Genomic DNA, 17,546 nt, shown 5'->3' on the forward strand with positions numbered 1-17,546 from the left:
ACCCAAATGAGCCCCTTTAGCATCCTCATAACCGATGTTTTAAACTCTGCACCTAATAGATTATTATCTCCTTTTTATTTAGTTCTTTTTCTGGAGTTTTGGTCCATTCCTTCATTCGGGCTATATTTCTTTGTCTTCTCATTTTGGCACCCTCCCTGTATTTGTTTTTATGTATCAGGTAGAACTGCTTTGACTCACTGTCTTAGTAATGTGGCCTATTGTGGAAAAGCATGCCTGTGAGTTGGATGGGGCAGAGCCTTAGGTAATCTCCAGGCGGGTCAACCCTTGCAAACAAGACTGATGGAGCCTCTGCTATGGTATCACCCACTCTGTGGCTCTGTGTGGGGGAGGGCTCAGAAAGGGGACTGCTACTGCCTGGCCTCTGGAGTTTTGTCCAGGAGGGAGCTGCCGCCTGGCACTTGTCTGATGCCAGGCACTTCAGTTTCTCCCTGCATGCCACTCGCACCCTTCAAACTGCTGCCCTGGTGGTAGAGCCCAGAGGGAATGAGTCTTCGTAAGTTCTAAGTTCATTATGGACCCTTTAAGAGGAGATGCCTGAGAATCCTGCAGTTTTTTCCACTGTCCCAAATGCCACTGGTTTTTACAGCCAGTACATACAGGGAATTATCTTCCTGGCACTGGAACTCTGGGATGGGGGGGCCTGGTGTGGGGCTGGGATTCCTTGCTCCCGAGATATCCCTCCTGACCGCCTGTTCTGCATCTCCGCATCTCCACCCCTCCTACCCGTCTGAATGTATCTTCTTTAGTTCCTTGGTTGTAGGACTTCCATACAGCTCGATTTCTGACAGTTCTGGATGGTAGTTGTTTTGTAATTTAGTTGTAATTTTTGCTGTGGTTGTGCAAAGAGGTGAGCTGTATTTACCAATGCTTTATTTTGGCCAGAATTCAGAAATTAAGATTTTTAAGGATTAAAAATGACAATATATGGAATAAAAACTACTAGAATAATAAGATAAAAACTTTGAATGTAAAGATGTGTTTTCAGTAAAAGAAGGTTTAAGAAATGGAAATACACCTGGCTGGCATAGCGCAGTGGATAGAGCGTGGGCTGTGAACCAAAGTGTCACAGGTTCGATTCCCAGCCAGGATACATGCCTGGGTTGCAGGCCATAACCCCCAGCAACCGCACATTGATGTTTCTATCTCTCTCTCTCTATCCCCCTCCTTTCCCTCTCTAAAAATAAATAAATAAATAAAATCTTTAAAAAAAAAAGAAATGGAAATACAATTTTTTAAAGGAAAAGAAAAGAATTTTGTTCTAAGTAGAGGCAAAATAGAAGTGGGAAAACAGGACACAATCTAAATGTAAGAGAGCTATTAAACTAATTAGGCTCATTTGGTGTGATAAAAACCCTTACCATCGTCTTCCCTCCGTTCTGGTCTAAAAATAATCCTTTTATCCTGTTGACCCATCTTCTCCTGGTGGAAATCTTGGAGCTCCCTTCTAGTTGCTAGATGGGGTGCTGCCCAATTCATGAATCACTTAACAAATTAGATCTTCAAAAGTGCTCATTTGAATTTTGTTGTTTCTTAAAATTTATTTATTTTTATTGGGGAACCAATGTAACAAACTTAGGCTTATTGAAAATGAACCACAGTAACTACGACTCTGCTGCAAGTTTTGTTTTTGAACGGAATCAAAAACAAACCCGGGTGTGAATCCTGAGTTTGTAAGCTTAGTACCTATGTGTCCTTGGACAAAACAACCTCTCTGAGCTTCAGTTCTATCTCTGTAAAGCAAAAGGGAAACTGAAAATGTAGCTGGAAGAGAGGACTTGGACCTACTTTATATATATGTTGGAAGAACTAGAAACAGTGTAAAGGACCCATCCTGGGTGGACACCCAAGAAATGGTAGCCATCGTTATTTCTTGATGTCTAGAGCTGGGTGGATACAGCTCCTCTCCAGGATTCCTTTAGTCTCGGGATCAAGAAACCAATGTGCTTTCTGGGGGTTAAGCTTCAGTTTATTTGCCCAAGAGATTATTAGTTGTTGACAAATCTAAGCAGGACTCTGCCTGCCCAAGCCTCTCCCCATGGTGATGGTGACAAAGTTCCCCTCCTGTCATGTGTGCTGACCTTAAAGGCTGGCTGCCTGGGAAGGAAGCAAGAAGGCCTGTGTTTATAGAGAGCAGAGCCTTTTGTGAAAGACCTTTCACTGATGACAGCAGGATCTAATCTAATCAGATTGTGTTGGGCATGGGAGTGGTGATAAGACTAACTGAGATCACAGTGTTTGGATTATGGAACTCTCTGACCAAGAGAGCAACTGGAAGGCTGCCCAGGAGAAGAGGGACACCCTCTCAGTCCTTCCTGGGACTGACGGGTCTTTGACCTCCTGCCAAAGAATCCTCCACTCCTCAAAGCCTAGAAGCGGTTTCCAAGAGGCTAAGGAGGGAGGAGGGGCTGGGGTTCTGGTCCCAACTTCCATCCTGAGCTCTGCCCTTCACCGGCTGTGCCACCAGATCTTGGTCTATCTGAGTCTCAGGTGCCTCATCTCCAAAATGAGCATGAGAAAAACCTACTAGGAAGCGTTGGTGTGAGGGTTGTGTCAGAGGATGTAGGGCGCATAGGAGATTCTGGGGCAAAAGTTGGTTTCCTCCTTCTCTCTTCCCTCATCAGCTTCTGGTTCCTACTCAGCTCTCTGACCTCCACTTGTGCGGGCTGCCCACCTCCATCTCCACTCGGTGAAAACTCTCCCCATCTCACAGGACCAGATCACACGGGCCACTCTTGCCTGACATTAGGGCCACATTGTACCCAGGATACTTTTAGAACATACTGGTTACCCTGGTGTATTTAGCACAAATTGTGCCTTTGAGGGTAACAATCATCCCTGACAAGTTCTCACTGGACTGTGAGAGCCCAAGGAGCAGAGTGGGGATCTGATTTGCCCATCTAGGCTGGTAGTTCAATGTGTGACCCAGTGTTCTTCTCCCTCCTACAACAGGCTGTCAAAGAAGAACCCCTTACTATTTAATTTGCAAAGTATATAGGTCTCAGCCTGGCCGTTGAGGTTCAGTGGGTTGGAGCTTTGTCCTGTAAACCAAAGGGTCACAGGTTCGATTCCCAGTTAGGGCTCATGCTTAAGTTGCGGATTCAGACCCTGGTTGGGGCACATGCAAGAGGCAACTGATTGACATTTCTCTCTCACATCAATGTCTCTCTCCATCCCTGTCCCTCTCTCTGAAATCAATAAGCATGTCTTTGGGTGAGGATTTAACGAAACAGTATACAGGTCTCTAGAGTAGGTATCAAGGTTCTTGCTCTGTGTCTGTCCCCAACTGTGACATTCTTCACACTCTGGACAGATGTGTTTCCTTAAGGGATCAGAAGAAGCTATCCTGACAGTTCAGATCACATGGTTCTGGAACAACAGAACTGGATAGGAGGCTGGAGACTATCCAGGTCAGTTTTATCATTTCGTGCTGAGGAAACTGAGACTCAGAGAAGTTGAAAGACTTTCCAAAGGTCACACACATTTAGCACTTCCTGTACTAAAATGCAGGTCTCTTTCTCTGTTAATTTTACTCTAAGTGTTCTGCCAACATTAATGAGTCTCCACTTTGGGTCAAGCCCTAGCTAGGCCCTTTCATATTCATTCTTACACTTAATTCTGCTTGAGGTGGCTATTATCATAATTGAACAGAGAGGCAAACTCAGGCCTCAGAAAAAGGAAATGACTGGCCTAGGGCCTCATAACTAGTAAGCGGCCAAGACAGAACTTGAACCCAGATCTTTCGACTGTCAGCTCACACCCTTTCCACCAAGCCTGCTGTCCCTTCTTGGCAGGACTGAAAGGATGCTAGGAGAGCTGCCACGCAGACCCAGAAGAAAGGGTAAGGACCAGTGTTCATCGGAGACATTGCGGGGCACAGATGAAGGCAAGGGGCCAGAACAACCACCTCCTGGAAAGATATGACCCTAGTTTGCATAGCGTGCACTCGGGCCTCAGAGTCCTCAGGAATGCTGTGGGACAGCTCAGAATAGTCGAGAGCAGGCAGAGCCCCTGTCAAGCGGGGCCACCTCTGACAGCAGCTGGGTCCCACACCCTCAGCCCAGGTGTGGTCAAGTCTCCTGCTGGACACTTCCTGCGATGCAGCATCATCCGCACCCAGTCCTCAGGCTAATACTTTACCTCTTTTGGACCTTGATTTCCTGGTCTCAAATGGGGTGATGATGATAATTGTCCATTTGAAGGTTATTTTCCCAAAACATCACTTTGTGGAGGTCAAGGCTCCATCCATATACCTTTGATCCCCATGTAGCTCATAAAAAAACAACAACAGTTTTGATTTGTTATCAAGCACCTAGAATATCCTGGAACTTATTTACATCTTTACAGCATCCCATTTTGCAAATAAGAGTACTAAAGCAGAGAGAAGTTCAATCAGTTGCCAAGGTCACACAGCTAGTAAATGGCAGAGCTGTGATTTAATCTCAGGATCATCTGATTTCAAATCCAGGGCTCTTTCCGTGACATCATGACACTCTTGTTATTTGCTATTCAAAGTCCTTCCTCCAGAACCTGCCTGAACTTCCCTTTCCAATGCCAGCTTCATCCGCCCAGCCCTACTCACTAGGCTCCTCTCTGCTTCCCCATCTCTCCAATGGCCTAGATGTATGTGCTTGTGTTTGGATGTACGCGCATTTGCGTGAGTGTTTGGAGACCTGTATTTATATGTATAGGGATTTGGGATTTATATATAAGCATACATATATGTGTATGTATAGTGAGTATAGTGCATTTGTATTTGTAACATGTTCGTGTGAACACATTTATAAATGCTAGTGTTATGTGGTGGATGCATGCACATGCATAGTAAAATGCACGTGTCTACGTATGTACTTTCCAGTGACGGGGTAGGATTTGACGAGTATTCTATGAAATACCATCATGCCTGGTGAGAAAGACGGAAACACCCTGGCAGCTGGTAGCTGGCCAATAAGGTAATCAATTGTCTAGTTTGCCCAGGATTGTCTCAGTTGTAACACTGAAAGTGCTGCATCCTGGGTAAGTAAGTCCTCAGTCCCAGGCAAACTGGGATGGCTGATCACCCTACTGGCCTGGCCACCAACCCGCTGTTTTCCCTGCTGAACATAAACAATTTCACAGAAGATCAGCATCAGATAAGTTCACTCTGTGACCGTGATAGAACAAGACAAGAGTAAAGACAGCCACACTCCCCTCACTGCCCACTGCCTGCTGCCCGCGCCCAGCGGCTGGTAGGAAGATGGAGCTTAGTGGAAGTCAAAGGAACGAAAGAAGGAGGAGGAGGAATGGCTGTGTGGAAAATGGGTGCCGTGGCCACACCAGACAGTGTCCTCACTTCTGACGGCAAAATCATCACCATACAACTGAGAGCACATTGAAAATGACACAGTTTTCATGTAACTGGGGAGACAAGTCTGAAGAAGCCACAGCTGATGGCAGAAAAACTCAGACTATTTGCAAATTTATGAACAGCGCACTGATTCAACATCAGGAAGGGGATGGGAAGAAAGGCACAATTAACAAGAAAATTGGAAGACGGGAAATGAGTGGTGAGCTGTGCTGTAAACAAGGTCACCTGTACTCGGGTCTATAAAAAAGTAGAGAAAAAAGTCCATCATCCTTCTGAACAGGAATTAGCTGTGAGGATAAACAAGTTCAGTTCAATGAACAAATCTCTTCATGCTTTTTTGTTTCATTACTGTGTTCCACTGTCTTTATCACAAACATTTTACATGCAACTATTTCTGAGTGTTGGTTAAATGGAATCAACCTTAGGTTAATAAATGTGTTTATGCTAAAAATACATATATAAATAAATAGGGACACTATGCAATTAAAAAATGACCAAACATCTTTCTCTCTCAGCTTCAGCTGACAGGAGTGACTACTGCTTCATTACCAATGACAGCTCTAGCCTTGCTGTGTTCCTCTCGCCTCTGACACAAAAATTAAGAGGCCTAATCATCAGATTTCTTTTGCTTATTGACAGCATTCAGCTCTGGACAAAGTTTTGCTTCCCTAAGTACTCTCCAGAATTGCCCCGCACAAACTCAAATCCTGCAACAAGGCCCTCCTGTCTCTTACTAGGATGTCACACTGTTCTCCCTGGTGTGTGTGCTCCTGCTGCAGTGAGTAAATGGACCCGATTCTGATGACAGCTGTGTCCCTGGGTGTAGTTAGGCCCTGAGCTTTATCACTAAGTGAGAGTCTAGTAGAATTTCATGTGAGAGAATGTGAACATTCAACTTCCATTTGCTCCACAGTAGCTGCTGAGATCTTGCAGTGGGATCAGGCACTGTGCTGGGAAGTGGGACAAACCCAGCCCTGTCCTCAAGGAGTTTGCAGTAGGTGAGTGAGACAGACTGTTGAACAATGACAAAAATAAATACTCAATTAAAAAGCATGCTAAGAGCTATGACTCATATTTAGTGGGTTATGGGGTATTTAACGGTGCCTAACTCAGCCCTTCCAGTAAAGAATTACCCTATTTAAATCTGGATTCCCTAGGCCTTGCCTTGCATCCCCCCAAAGTGCCTCTTGGGTTGTTAAGAGTTTACCTGCAACCCCAGATCTACTTGGGATGGGAAGCACAAAGAACCAGAAATTTCCTTTCTCTTCTCAAGTTTCCTCCCTAAAATTAGTGTACTGGAGCCCATGTAGTGCATTGCCTCCTAAGAGGAGTTCCAGGTCCTGGTAGCAGCTGGAGACTGGAAATGAGTCTCTGGTAAGGTAAACCCTGCTGGGTTGGGGAGGTCATCCAGAGTGCCTAGGACCTAAGCACTTCTTGACAGACTATGAAAATGCTTGAGACCTGAAAATAAACTTATAGTGACACCAAAATAAAAAATCAAGTTACAAAATAAAAATGAAGAACTTAATTAAATGTTTTCCCTAAATGGAAATTATCAGGGCAACTCAATTTAATATGCAAAGTTAGCTTATGGTGGGATGGGTGTCTGCAAGCTGCCCGTGCTGGGCTGGGCAGGACCCAGGGATCACTTCCACCCAGGTGCTGTGCTCTCCTGTGCTCTAGGGCCCGCTGCAGGGAGGGAGGGAGAATCCCGCCATAAGATAAGATTCCTGGGACATTCTGTCAACTCGTATATCTCTGAGTCACTTCCCAGAGGCAATGCCCATCAGAAGATTCCTGCTTAGGGCAGCTCTGGGGTGGGTGGGGCGTGGTAGAGAGGCCAGGGCAGCCTCCCCACCTAACACGTGAGAGAAGTCCCTGGGGTGGGGCACTTGCCACCACCACCGTGCCAGCCCCAGCCAGGACTCCCTGAACAAAGGTGTGAATTCTCTCCGGACCATGTGTGCTGCCCCAGCTGTAGGCCTTAGTGACTACAAAGCTTTCTTGGGGTCACATCTCTGTATTCCACCTTTAGTTCATCTTGGCAGGGTCCTATTCTCCATTTTTAGCCTGTGACATATTCTTATAAGCCCTCCAGGTTCTTTTTGAAATAATAAAATAAACAAACTCTGGACTTAATCTGTACTTAATAGCAAATACTTAAAATTCTCTAAGACTGAATATTGTATAAGTAAAATTGACACAGTGACCAGCTGGGGAGAAAGATATATGTATATAATAAATATTCTCTGTATCTATGAGTCTGTTTCTCTTCTGCTTGTTCGTTTTTTAGATTCAATTGTTGATATGTATTTATTGCCATTTTATTGTTCTTAGTTTTAATCTTTTTTTTTTTGTCTTCTTCTTAAAGAAGACTTTGTAGCATTTTGTGTAATACCGGTTTGGTAGTGATGAACTCCTTTAACTCTTTCTTGTCTGGGAAGCTCTTTATATGTTCTTCAATTCTAAATGATAGCTTTGCTGGGTAGAGTAATCATGGTTGTAGGTCCTTGCTTTTCAACACTTGGATTATTTCATGACAATCCCTTCTGGCCTGCAAAGTTTCTGTTGAGAAATCATCTGACAGTCTTATGGGAGCTCCCTTGTAGGTAACTAACTGCTTTTCTCTTGCTACTTTTAAGATTCACTTTCTGTCTTTAAACTTTTCCATTTTAGTTATATTGTGTCTTGGTGTTCGGGATTCTGTACTTTCTGGACTTGATGTCTATTTCCTTCACCAAGTTAAAAAAATTTTTGTCATTTTTTTTCCAAATAGGTTTTCAATTTCTTGCTCTTTCTCTTCTCCTTCTGGCATTCCCATGATGTGAATGTTGGACCATTTGAAGTTGTCCCAGAGGTTCCTTAAACTGTACTCATTTTTTAATTTATTTTTTTCCTGTTCTGATTGGGTGTTTTTGTTTCTTTATATTCCAAATCACTGTTTTAATTCTTGGCTTCATCTACTCTACTGTTGATTCCCTTTAGATTATTCCTCATTTTGGTTAGTATATATTTTCTTTCTTAAAAAAAGACTTTATTTATTTATTTTTAGAGAGGGGAAGTGATGGAGGTATAGAGCGAGAGAAATATCAATGTGTGGTTACTTCTTGTGCTCCCCCTACTGGGGATCTGGCCTGCAACCCAGGTATGTGTCCTGACTGGGAATCAAACCAGTGACTCTTTGGTTCACAGGCCAGCATTCAATCCACTGAGCCACTCCATCCAGGGCTGTATATTTTATTTCTGACTGGTTCTTTTTTATGTTTTCCATGTCCTTTCTTATGCTGTTGAAGTTCTCTCCAAGTCAGTGATTTTCAACCTTTTTCACCTCATGGCACACATAAACTAATAACACTCTGTGACACAGCAAAAATATGTATTTTTTGCTGATCTGACAAAAATAGATATAATTTTGATTCATTCACACTGTATGGCTATTGTTGTGTTGGCTGTTGAGTTTTTTTTTTTTTAAGTTGACAGCTTGAGGGAAAAGAGATCAGTGGCCTTGATTAAATAATCCATTAATTATTCACTTTTTAAAAATTCTTGTGACACACCAAATTGCTGCTCTAAGTTCAGCTACTCTACCTCTAAGTTCATTGAGCATCTTTATTATAACCAGTGTCTTGAACTATGCATCTAGTAGATGCTTGTCTCATTCTGTTTAGTATTTTTTCTGGAGTTTTGTTCTGTTCTTTCATTTAGGACATCTCTCTTTGTCTCCTAGTTTTGGCAACCTTCCTGTGTTTGTTAGATACAGCTGCTACATCTCTGGGGGGCTCCTAGTTTTGGCAACCTTCCTATGTTTGTTAGATACAGCTGCTACATCTCCGGGGGGCTCACTAGAGTGGTCTAATGTAGTAGCTGTCCAGTAGAGTCCAGTGGCACAGCCTTACTACTCACCCTAGTTGTGCTCTCCAGGTGTCCCACCTCCCCATGTGGGCTGTGTACACATTTCTGTTGTAGTTGAGCCTCTATTGCTGTTGATACATCAGTGTGAGGGATTTACCCCCAAGCCAACTGGCTGCAACCATTGTGGATGATCAGCTGTGGAAGGGCCAATCTCATGGAACAGGACTTACTTCAATGGGGTTCTGGTGCCCTCTGAGTCTGCCCCTCGAATGTGTTATACTTGTGAAGGTGGTTGGGTGTTGGTTTGACATGGTCTGAAGCTATCTAACAGGTGTGATGACTCTGGGGCCTTGCTGGAGGTGGAGGTCAAGATCAGCCATCACCTGTGTTTTGCCCGGAGCCACCCAGCATGAGCTACAAAGTTATCAGCAGATGGCTGTTACCGTGCTGGGCATGGAGTTGTCTGGGAAAGGCCAAGCTGTGAACCAAGGCTGGCTGCCACTAGTGCCAGGCCTGGAGCCACTTAGGGAGAGGTACAGGACACACTGAGGCCAGATGCTGCTTGTTTGAGAGATTTTAGGAAAGTCTAAAGCATGAGCCAAAGATAGGCCATTCATATAAAAAAAGCCAATGGATATAGCTTGGGTGGGCCTGAAATTTGGGTGGGGCAGGGTCTCAGGGAATCACCAGGGCAAGGCAAACAGTAATAGCCAGGTTGATGGAGATCAGATATGTGGCCACCTGCTGGCTCTTTGGGGGAAGGGCTCAGAAAAGTAGTAATGGCCTTTGCCAGCACTTCCGTCTGGGAAAAAGTTGCCCCTCCAGCTCTCACTCTGAATTTCAGACCGTTTAGTACCTCCACAAATGTCCCTGGTGACTTTTGAGCTGCTGACCCAGTGCTGCATCTCAGAGTGAGTGAATCTGAGTAAATTCATGCATGGGCCCTGTAAGAGGAAGTACCTGACCCCTGGACAGGTGGCTTGGTTGGTTGGAGTATTGTCCTGTACACCAAAAGGTTGAAGGTTCATCCCTGGCTAGGGCATATACCTAGGCTGATGGTTCAATCTGCAGTTGGGGTGTGTTTGGGAGGCAACCAATCAATGTTTCTCTCTCACATCAATGTTTCTCTCTCTCTTTCTTCCTCTCTCTCTAATTCAATAAACATATCTTTGGGTGAGGATTAAACTAAAAAGGAACTTCCTGGGACTCCAACAGCTTTCTGTCTTACTCAGCCACAATCCCTGCTTGTTTTACAGCCGGCAGTGTGGGAACTTCTCTTCCTGGCACTGGAATCCTGGGCTGGGGGGCCTGGTGTGGGGCTCTGGAGCTAAGATATTCCTCCTGATTTTTATCTGCCACACGTGGGTGTGGGACTAGCCCCTTCTGCATCTCTGTCCTTCCTACCAGTTTCATTGTAGCTTCATTTTTATATCCTTAGTTATAGGACTTCCATTCAGCTAGATTTCAGGCAGTTCTGAATTATGGTTGTTCTGTAGTTTAGTTGTGGGAAGATGTGAGGATCACATTTACCTAGACCACATCTTGGCCAGAGGCCCCTATATGCTTTCTGATTTATCATTGCTTGTTCTAAACAATTACCGAGAGAGGAGAGTCTTCAACTATGGTTGTAGATTTGTTTATCTCTACCTTTAGTTCTTGGTATATATTATTTTCCTTATATGTTTTGAATTTGTTATTAGGTGCAAATATATTTAACATTGTTGTGTCTTCCTGATGGATCGATCATTTTGTTATTGTGAAAAATCCCCTTTATTTCTGGTAATACTCCTGTCTTGAAGTCTACTTTATCTGATATTATTATAGTCATATCAACTTCTTTATGTTTATGGTTAATATGGTATATCCTTTGCCATCCTTTTACTTTCTTTCTATTTGAAGTATCTCTCTTGTAGATAGCAAATAGTTTGGTTAGCCTTTTTGCCCAGCCAGACAATCTCTTCCCTTTTAAGTGGAGTGCTTAGTCCATTTATATTTAATGTAACTATTGATATGATTGAGTTTAAATTTACCATCTTGCTATTTGTTTTCTACTGGTTTTTCAATTTCTCTCTTGACTTCTATTGGATTAACTGAATATGTTTTTGGCATTTTATCTGCCTATCCATCCCTCTATCCATCCATCAATCTATTTTACTTATTTGATGGATTTCAAAGTAAGTTGTGCATATCAAAATACTGCATCCAGACAACAAACTCACAGCTATTAACAACTGAACCTAAAACAAAAACAAAAACAAACTAAGCAAACAACTAGAACAGGAACAGAATCACAGAAATGGAGATCACATGGAGGGTTATCAGTGGGAGAGATGGAGGGGGAGAGAGGAGGAAAAGGTGCAGAGAATAAGTAGCATAAATGGTAGGCAGAAAATATACAGGGGGAGGGCAAGAATAGTATAGGAAATGTAGAAACCAAAGAACTTATATGTATGACCCATGGACATGAACTAAAGGGAGAAAATGTGGGTGGGAGGTGGTGTGGAGGGTGGAGGGGAATAATGGGGAAAATGGGACAACTGTAATAGCATAGTCAATAAAATATATTTTAAAAATAATAAAAAATACTGCATCCAGTAGTATGATGGTAAATATTTAACCACTGAATGTCTGAAAAAGTATGTTCTGATTTGTGGTATTTATCAATTTCCATTGTGTAAATATTCCTATGATGTCTGATTTCAAACTATCAATGTGGCACCACTGAACACACAATTGAGAAGAGGATCAATAGTGCACTATTATATAGTAGTTCCCTCATACAGATACAACAGATATAACCTCAAGGCCATTCATTATAGTAAAATATCATAACATTAATAAGAAGTGTTGAGTTTTAAGTGTTTGTTATTTTTGTTTTTGGTATAATTTATTTAATTTAAAATATAATTTAATTTTTAACAATGCTGTACTTTATAACTGGCTCTCTACAGAAAATGTTTGCTGACCCCTTCCATGGAGTCTCTAGATAGAATGTTTTAAAAGTTTTCTTGTTACTAATTTCTGACCTAATTGCATTATAGTCAGAGAACATACTCTGTATGTTGTCGCTTTTAAAAACATTTGTTGAAAAAACTTTGTTTCCTTGTACATGGTCAATTCTCAGATATTACTCAGGTGTATCTGAGAAAAGTATTTATTCTAGAATTTTGGGTATAGTGTTCTAAATATAATGTTTATTAGATCAAACTTGTTAATTGCATTTCTTGCATTTTCCATATCTGTTAATTTTTTTGTTTCCTTGATCTGTAACTTAACTGAGAGATATTGCTAAAATACACTATAATGATGGAGTTTTATCTTTGTTGGCTATACTAATTTGTGCACTTGTCCTGGTAGCTCTGTTAACTTTTGCCCTACGTATTGTGAGGCTACGTTAGGTACATATGAGATCATAGTTGGATCTTCCTGGTGTTGGAACCTTTTGTCATTACATAGTAATTCCCTTTATCCACAGAAAGCCTTTTGTGGGCTAAAGCTTATTTTATTTGATAATTTTATAACCATACCAGCTTTATTTTCATTGATGTTTGTCTGTTACATATATATTTTTCCATCATTTAATTTCAACATTGAGGTGTTTTATGTTATAGGCTTATCTTTTGTAAATTGCACATAACTGGACTTTAGTTTTAGTTTTTAAAAAATCTATCTCATACTCTATCTTTTAACTGATTATTTTAGTCCGTATATATTTACTGTGATTATTATATACTTGGAAATATTCCTATCATATTATTTTCTAATTACATTTTCTTGTGTTTTTTTATGTTTTGTTTTTATTTTTTCCCTGCCTTTTTATTTAGGGACTGAATGGCATTTCCATAGTTTTTATTTTATCAAAATAACATATCTTAATAGTGCAGCAGAAGCCCTGACAGTTGTTGCTGGAATGCAAGTACCTGACTTAGCCTTTGGTTGCTGAGGCATCACTTCAGGAAAGGTTATGTCTAGCAGATAGAGAGCCAGGTGCCCCTGATGCCCGCCGCTTCCCAACTGCCACTGTGGCTCCTTTCTTCTAGAGATCGCATTGATTTCAACAACTGACCTTCTGGGCCACTTGTTTTTTTCTTTTTTCTCTACTCTCACTTTAAATTCCTGCTTTTACTTATAAACTCATCAATAAGGAGTGAGCCTGCCAAACCTCCAGACCCTCACCCTTGACCACAACAAAAGCAGGTCCCAGGCCTGTCCACTCTCTCAGTACCTGTGACCTTGCTGGGTGCCCCAAGATGTGCCATATAATTTCCAGGTCCAGTAAGTAATAAACCTTTATTTTTTTCAAAGAAGTTTCCTGATGGTTATTGCTGAGGTACATCTTGCAATCATAGTAAGAACTACAGGGGCTGGTCCGGCCAGTAACCTCAGTCATTAGTAGGCTGAGGCCAGCACAGAGCAACTGGCGTAGCTGCAGGATTGCATGATTGCCCTTGCAATGAACCGACGGGAATGCCCTTTGCTTGCAACTTGTTTACTAACTGCCTAACTCACGTGAATGACACCATCAGGGAAAGGGGCACCGCTTGCTGGGGGTGGGGAGATCTGTTTCATTTTTGTATATTGCCTCTGTCCTGTGTTGCCTGTGATATCCAACCCAAAAAGTCATGGTTTTCAAAATAACCCAACCACCTCCCCAGAGTAGTGTAATCAAGGCCCTATGGCCTAATGAGAATAGCTTACTAATGATAAAGGCCTTAATTGACTATTCATGAGGGTAAGGGTCACTCCTCAAAGCTAAGGAGAGCTAAGGAGGGTGGATTGGCTGGCAAGGCCCAAGGAGTGGCTCTGGGCTAAAGGCACAAGGAAAAGGTTCCAGGGGGTGAGGAGGACGGGAGACCTCTGCTGTGACCACTGAGTAAATGGGCTGTGCCCAGACTACGTGTCCTGGTCTGCACGAGTGAAATCGTCTGGCAACCAGAAACCAGTGGCACCACCAGAGGGCAAGTGCGACAGAGGCCTATGATCTCTGTCACCACTCCACCCACTGCTGTCTCTCTTCATCCCCTGACTGATGGGCTGTTATGGGTCCAGATCCCAGGGTGATGATACTAAAAAATCAATGGACAAGTATAAATGCTCTGAACATCTGGTGCCAGCGTCTACTAAGAACGTGGAAGAGGTAGGCACACCAGCTCCTCGGTAAATGGAAAACTCCATGGACGCCTCCTGGGCGTAGAGGTGCCACACATACCAACATGCCAGGACTCCAGCGTTGCACTCTGGGGCCTAGGGGTTTCCCAAAGATCCTGTGCACATCATACCAGCTGAAACAGACCCCAATCCCAGCACGGCCTCCTGGGACACCTTGGAAAGGAAATCGGCCACCTACGAAGAGGACTCACAGTGACATCATCCAAAATTAAGCTTTGGTTGCCAAGGCACCCACTCCAAAAAGACATCCACTTCAATGGTGGCTATCTCAAAGGAGCATGTTGTCTTTAGGTCCGTAGTTAAAATATCAATTCTCCTCAATGACCATTTTTAATGAGATTCCCAACAAAGAAAGCCTTGAAGTCTGAGAGGGATGACTCTCCTGGTAGGATTTCCTGCACAAGACTAGTTCAGCGGGTGCAGCCGTTCCTTCGGGAGCCTCCCACAGCCCCTAAGCCCAACTCAGTGTTGATGGTGCTCCTACCGCTGGCTCGCTGTGGGGCGTCTGGGCCTGCCCCTGTAAGATGGGGGCATCCACAGGTCTGAGCTAATATTGTTAAGTGTTTAATACAGTAACTTCCCCTCCTCCTTCTCCTTTTCTTAAAAAAGTATTGTTGTTCATTTACAGTTGTCCCCATTTTCCCCTATTACTCTCCCCTTCTCTACCCACTCCCCCTTCTCTTCTTATTTTTGAGAATGAGAATAGCCTGTCTTCTGGGAATGCCTAGTACATGGGGCTGAAAAGGGCAGGTGGTGGGCCGAGGGCTGACGCGGTCTGGAGGAGAAAGGCTAACAGTCCTGTCTGAAGAGGGTGAGAAGCCTTGCGTGACCAAGGGAACCAGGAAATGGGGTGTGTGTGCTGATAACGGAAGTTCCTGGTAGAAGGGTACTCAATGTGTCGACAGGCTGACATTCCAACAGTGTATGACTTTCTGCCCAGTGTAAAGTCCCACAAGAACCAAGAGGGCCATTCTCTCGGGGGCCACTGCCACTGTGGTCTTCCGTTTGCAGGGTTCTAGCAGAGTCCTTGTGTCACACCCCTCTACTCTTTTCAATGTAGACGGCTTGGAACATAGCTTTCAGGATATAGTTGTTGGTTCATACTTTTATAGGACTTGTCATTACGTTACCTAAATAAACTCATTGAAAAATACTTCTGTCAACACTTCTTTGTTTGGGAAGTATACCTGCTTAGTCTGCTGGGCTCACTTCAGGATGCAGAACTAGGTCATTACCTGCAGGTTGGGGACTTTTTCTGATCCGAAAGCACTGTCATACCAGGCGTAGCCACCAGGAGGCAAGCAAGAGCAGCTCTGGCTGTGTCTAGATTTGCAGGGGTGTCCAACCTTTTGGTGTCTCTGGGCCACACTGGAAGAAGAGTTGTCTCTGGCCACACATTAAATACATTGTGACATGTAATCACACAAAAAATCTTATAATGTTTTAAGTAAGTTTACAACTTTGTGTTGGGCCGCATTTGTAGCCAACCTGGGCCACATGTAGGCCCACATGCAGGCCCATAGGCCATGGGTTGGACACCCCTGGTAGACAGAAATTCCAGTAAGAACAGGACCCAAGGAAAGAAGAAAGAAGGAGGCAGCTGAGGTTCCTAGTTACCAGAAAGCAGAAAACCCTTCCAGGGCGTGGGAGATTGGAATTGTCTCTGCTGAAGCCTGGTCCCTGGGGTTAGTTGCGGGGTGGCGAGCACTGAGCTTATGGACGCTCCTTAAATCCTAGCCTGCCCTTTGGTGGGTTCAACTCTGAAGAGACCGCTGCCATAGTGCCTACTGGCTGTCCGGCTGCCTTCAGGACCGCCTGCCACAGCCTGTGTTGCCCAGCAGAGAGCCTTGGCTGGACTGCTGGAGCCTGCCCCGAGTTTCCCCTCTGCATGCTGCACTGCCCTGAGTCTCCCCCTCCTGGCTTCCTTTATCTCTAGAATTTGCCCAAGTTATAACAAAAGGGCGACAGAATGGAGGTCAGTGTTTTCCCCTGACTGGCAATCAACTCACCATCTGATAACAACATCTAGCTCTGTCTGCCCCACTGGGTGTGGCCTCGGAAGAATCACGGTGCCTCCCTCCTTGCCAAGGGGTGGGCATGCAACCCAGCCAGGCCAGCCAGCCTCTGTCTCCTGGAAAACAGAATCTTGGGAGTGATAGAATAGGATTACTGCTGATTTCTCCTGGCAGCAATGTCCTGTAAAGTGTCTGATGGTTCCTGCTTCCTGGATTCCAGAGCAGTTTTGCTTCTTGTCCTAATTGTGACCTGTCTGTTCAGCACTTCTTTGTGTTCCAAGAGTTACCCTTCCAGAGTCTACAAACACATTCTAGTTAAAAAGACAGCCAGAGGAAGTGGCGGAGCAAGGGCTGCTGCACGGCCAGCAGAGCCACAATCCAGAGTCTTGCATGTGTTCTAAGCTCTCCACCACCCCCGCCGGTCAGTCCGCAGCCCCGGCAGCAGCGCCATGGCCCCGGGGCAACGCCTACCTCAGCAACCTCATGCCAGACAGGACCTGTCAAGACTTGCCCGTGGGTCCTATAAGGACCCGCCCTCCTCTGGGCTGCCATTCCAGGAAAACCTTTGTCAACGTCACGCCAACTGAGGCTATTCTGGCTGGCAGAGAATGGTCAAGTTCTTTTGTGAGTAGGCTGATACTTGGGGGCCAGCAATGATCTGCGGTCTGGGACTCACTGCTGCAGGATGGGGAACTTACGGTGGATCTTCGTACCGAGAGCACCGGGGGAGCCCCCACCTGCAACGTCACTGTCCCCATGACGACCAAGATGTAGTCCTGCTGATGGGCGACGAAGGCATCCAGGGCATGTGGTCAAAAAGAAGTACTGTGGACCTACCTCCCACTGTGGCATCCCCAGCACTGACCTCGTCTTGCTCTTCACTGCACCACTCCCCACTGCTTTGTGCCCCGCTCCTTCACACACACACACACACACACACACGCCATTTTTATTTGGGGGCCATCACCACGCACCTCTTATTGCTGCCAAAACCACGTGGGCTTCGTGGGGGTCAGGGCTGAATGGACAGACACCTCCCCCTACCCAGTACCCTTCCGGTGGGTGGTTGGAAAACTTTTTTTTTTCTGAATAAAAAAGATTCTACTTAAAACAGACAGCTAGAATTTGCTTCTTTTCCTTGCAAA

At 44.3% G+C, this 17,546-nt stretch overlaps 1 pseudogene; it reads left to right on the forward strand.

Annotated features, from left to right (window-relative positions):
* The first annotated feature begins 4,639 nt into the window (after positions 1–4,639).
* LOC123816824 lies at positions 4,640–17,175 on the forward strand (annotated as a pseudogene).
* Positions 17,176–17,546: the final 371 nt, after the last annotated feature.

This window comes from Phyllostomus hastatus, unplaced genomic scaffold, assembly GCF_019186645.2.
Source record: "Phyllostomus hastatus isolate PE091 unplaced genomic scaffold, TTU_PhHast_1.1 phas_contig_210, whole genome shotgun sequence".
Classification (NCBI taxonomy): Eukaryota; Metazoa; Chordata; class Mammalia; order Chiroptera; family Phyllostomidae; genus Phyllostomus; species Phyllostomus hastatus.